Below are 4,915 nucleotides of genomic sequence, written 5' to 3'. Positions count from 1 at the left end.
GGCTTCTTGGCGTAGTGGTTATCACGTCTGCTTAACACGCAGAAGGTCCCCGGTTCGAGCCCGGGCGAAACCTTTTTTTTTCAACTTTATGGTAAAAAGTACTGATAAGGTAATATGATATACAGTATATCTTATTTTTATTATTTTTAAAAATATTTATTTTCTGTAATCGGTAATTATCACTTTTACACATGTTTATCTTGCTTTGTGCTTATTACATAATAATTTATTTGTAATTTAAATGGATTAAAAAACTTTGTGTAACCCACATTTTTGGTGTAAGAGGTTTCGTAGTGTAGTGGTTGTCAAGTCTGCTTAACTCGCAGAAGGTCCCGGTTCGAGCCCTGGCGAAACCTATTTTTCTTTAACTTTACGGTGAAATATACTGTATACGTAAAATGATATAGAGTATATATCGTTTTATTAGTCGGGGTACCTGAGTCTAGGACTCTCTCATCTTTTCCTCTTCTTCTTCCATCCGGACACTACTGAGCAAAAAGTGCAATTTATAAAGTACTACTCCTCCCTTATTCGTTGTAGTATTGAGCTCGGATTTAGCATGAATATACTACAGGGACATGTCCTCAAAGCTATAGAGAGCCGGATTTTTTAATTTCATACCGGATGCAGCCATATGACGTCTCGAAGATGGTATCGTATAGCCGTATTTGGTAGCGCGGTTTTTGATGTGTATGTGACGTTACATCCGGTCTTATGACGTCATTACAGCTTCTTTCGCTGTACCCCGAGTATTGCACATTCGTGCTTGTTTTTGAAAGTGAGATATTTTGAGGGTTGTAAATGTCAGGCCTAAACAAATAAACCTTTTTTAAAATCAGAAACAAAGTTGCATGGCATTATTTTTCATTGATTGATCATTCATTTCATATAAATAGACTATTATCAGCTCTTCAGTCATCTACTGGTTTGTGGCCTAACGGGTAATGCTCAGGTTTGAGTGCTCTCAGTAGCGGGTTCCAACCTCTAGGGATATTGTTTTTTCTTTTTTTTTTTAAATTGAAAATAAATATGGTTTTTTAAAAGTGAGATATTTTGAGGGTTGTAAATGTCAGGCCTAAACAAGTGGACATTTTTAAAAATCAGAAACAAAGTTGCATGGCATTATTTTTCATTGATTGATTATTCATTTCATATATATAGACTATTATCAGCTACTCAGTCATCTACTGGTTTGTGGCGTAACGGGTAATGCTCAGGTTTGAGTGTTCGCAGTAGTGGGTTCGAACCTCTAGGGATATTTCCTTTCTTTTTTTTTTAATTGAAAATAAATATTGTTTTTGAAAGTGAGATATTTTGAGGGTTGCAACTGTCAGGCCTAAACTAGCGAACCTTTTTTAAAATCAGAAACAAAGTTGCATGGCATTATTTTTCATTGATTGATCATCCATTTCATATAAATAGACTATTATCAGCTCTTCAGTCATATACTGGTTTGCGGCGTAACGGGTAATGCTCAGGTTTGAGTGCTCTGAGTAGTGGGTCGAACCTCTAGGGATTTTTTTTTTATTTTTTTTTTAAATTGAAAATAAATCTTGTTTTTGAAATGAGATATTTTGAGGGTTGTAAATGTCAGGCCTAAACAAGTGGACCTTTTTTAAAATCAGAAACAAAGTTGCATGGCATTATTTTTCATTGATTTATTATTTATTTCATATAAATAGAGTATTATCAGCTCTTCAGTCATCTACTGGTTTGTGGCGTAACGGCTAATACTCAAGTTTGAGTGCTCTCACTAGTGGGTTCGAACCTCTACGGATATTTTGTTTCTTTTTTTTTTAATTGAAAATAAATATTGTTTTTGAAAGTGAGATATTTTGAGGGTTGTAAATGTCAGGCCTAAACAAGTGAACCTTTTTTAAAATCAGAAACAAAGTTGCATGGCATTATTTTTCATTGATTGATCATCCATTTCATATAAATAGACTATTATCAGCTCTTCAGTCATATACTGGTTTACGGCGTAACGGGTAATGCTCAGGTTTGAGTGATTTCAATAGTGGGTTCGAACTTCAAGGGATATTTTTTTTTTTTTTTTTATTTGAAAATAAATATTGTTTTTGAAAGTGAGATATTTTTATGGTTTTAAATGTCAAGCCTAACCAAGTGGACCTTTTTTTAAATCAGAAACAAAGTTGCATAACATCATTTTACATTGATGGATTATTCAGCATTTCATATAAATAGACTATTATCAGCTCTTCACTCATATACTGGTTTGTGGCGTAACCGGTAATGCTCAGGTTTGAGTTCTCTCAGTAGTGGGTTCAAACCTCTATGAATATTTTTTTTTCTTTTTTTTATATTTGAAAATAAATATTGTTTTTGAAAGTGAGATATTTTTATGGTTTTAAATGTCAAGCCAAACCAAGTGGACCTTTTTTTAAATCAGAAACAAAGTTGCATAACATCATTTTATATTGATGGATTATTCAGCATTTCATATAAATAGACTATTATCATCTCTTCACTCATCTACTGGTTTGTGGCGTAACCGGTAATGCTCAGGTTTGAGTTCTCTCAGTAGTGGGTTCAAACCTCTATGAATATTTTGTTTTCTTTTTTTTTTATTTGAAAATAAATATTGTTTTTTAAAGTGAGATATTTTTATGTCAAGCCTATAACCAAGTGGACCTTTTTTTAAATCAGAAACAAAGTTGCATAACATCATTTTACATTGATGGATCATTCATTTCATATAAATAGACTATTATCAGCTCTTCACTCATCTACTGGTTTGTGGCGTAACCGGTAGTGCTCAGGTTTGAGTTCTCGCAGTATTGGGTTCGAACCTCTACGAATATTTTTTTTCTTTCTTTTTTTTTAATTGAAAATAAATATTGTTTTTGAAAGTGAGATATTTTGGGTGTTGTAAATGTCAGGCATAAACAAGTGGACATTTTTTTCAATCAGAAACAAAGTTTCATAACATCATTTTACATTGATTGATCATTCATTTCATATAAATAGACTGTTATCAGCTCTTCAGTCATCTACTGGTTTGCGGGGTAACCAGTAGTGCTCAGGTTTGAGTTCTCTCAGTAGTGGGTTCGAACCTCTACGAATATTTTTTTTCTTTTCTTTTTTTTAATAGACAATAAATATTGTTTTTGAAAGTGAGATATTTTGAGGGTTGTAAATGTCAGGCCTAAACAAGTGGACCTTTTTTAAAATCTTAAACAAAGTTGCATGGCATTATTTTTCATTGATTGATCATTCATTTCATATCAATAGACTATTATCAGCTCCTCAGTCATCTACTGGTTTGTGGCGTAACGGATAATGCTCATGTTTGAGTGCTCTCAGTAGTGGGTTCGAACCTCTAGGGAAAGTGAGATATTTTGAGAGTTGTAAAAATCAGGCCTAAACAAGTGGACCTTTTTTAAAATCAGAAACAAAGTTGCATGGCATTATTTTTCATTGATTTATTATTTATTTCATATAAATAGAGTATTATCAGCTCTTCAGTCATCTACTGGTTTGTGGCGTAACGGGTAATACTCAAGTTTGAGTGCTCTCACTAGTGGGTTCGAACCTCTAGGGATATTTTGTTTCTTTTTTTTTTTATTGAAAATAAATATTGTTTTTGAAAGTGAGATATTTTGAGGGTTGTAAATGTCAGGCCTAAACAAATGAACCTTTTTTTAAAATCAGAAACAAAGTTGCATGGCATTATTTTTCATTGATTGATCATTAATTTCATATAAATAGACTATTATCAGCTCTTCAGTTATCTACTGGTTTGTGGCGTAACGGGTAATACCCAGGTTTGAGTGCTCTCAGTAGCAGGTTCCAACCTCTAGGGATACTGCTTTTTTTTTTCTTATTGAAAATAAATATTTTTTTTGAAAATGAGATATTTTTTAGGGTTGTGAATGACAGGCCTAAACAAATGGATCTTTTTTAAAATCAGAAACAAAGTTGCATGGCATTATTTTTCATTGATTGATAATTCATTTCATATAAATAGAATATTATCAGCTCTTCAGTCATCTACTGGTTTGTGGCGTAACGGGTAATGCTCAGGTTTGAGTGCTCTGAGTAGTGGGGCGAACCTCTAGGGATATTTTTTTTCTTTTTTTTTTAATTGAAAATAAATATTTTTACTCGGGGTACCCGAGTCTAATACTTACTCATTTTCTCCTTCTCCTCCATCTGGACACTATTGAGTAAAAAGTGCGATTTTTAAAGTACTACTCCTCCCTTATTATCTGTAGTATTGAGCTGGGATTTAGCATGAATATACTACAGGGACATGTCCTCAAATCTATAGAGCCGGATTTATAGATTTCAATCCGGATGCAGCCATATGACGTCTCGAAGATGGTACCATATAGCCGTATTTGGTAGGTTATTGATGTGTATGTGACGTCACATCCCGTCTTATGACGTCATTACAGCTTCTTTTGCTGCACCCCGAGTATCGCACATTCGTGCTTTTTTGTTAATTAATTTGTTTAATTAAGAAGCCACAATGTGTGACACACACCACACCGTTATGTAGTTATATGCGGCTTCTTGGCGTAGTGGTTATCACGTTTGCTCAACACGCAGAAGGTACCTGGTTCGAGCCCGGACGAAACCTTTTTTTTTTAAACTTTATGGTGAAAAGTACTGTATACGCAATATGATAATTATACACAGTATATCTTATTTTTATTATTTTTTTAAATACTTATTTTGTGTAATCGGTAATTATCACTTTTACACATGTTTATTTTTCTTTGTGCTTATTACCATATTTATTTGTAATTTAAATGGATTAAAAAACTTTCTGTAACCCACATTTTTAGTGTAAGTGGGTTTCGTAGTGTAGTGATTGTCAAGTCTGCTTAACACGCAGAAGGTCCCGGTTAGAGCCCTGGCGAAACCTATTTTTCTTTAACTTTAACTGTAT

At 33.3% G+C, this 4,915-nt stretch overlaps 1 non-coding gene across 1 annotated transcript; it reads left to right on the top strand.

Annotated features, from left to right (window-relative positions):
• Window positions 1-73, top strand: Trnav-aac (transfer RNA valine (anticodon AAC)). The gene has a single exon. It is a non-coding gene; the product is annotated as a tRNA-Val (tRNA).
• The last annotated feature ends 4,842 nt before the right edge of the window (window positions 74-4,915 follow it).

This window comes from Antedon mediterranea, chromosome 1, assembly GCF_964355755.1.
Source record: "Antedon mediterranea chromosome 1, ecAntMedi1.1, whole genome shotgun sequence".
NCBI classification, from domain to species: Eukaryota; Metazoa; Echinodermata; class Crinoidea; order Comatulida; family Antedonidae; genus Antedon; species Antedon mediterranea.
Note: the sequence above shows the minus strand (reverse complement) of the source record. Positions and strands in the feature narration are given on the sequence as shown.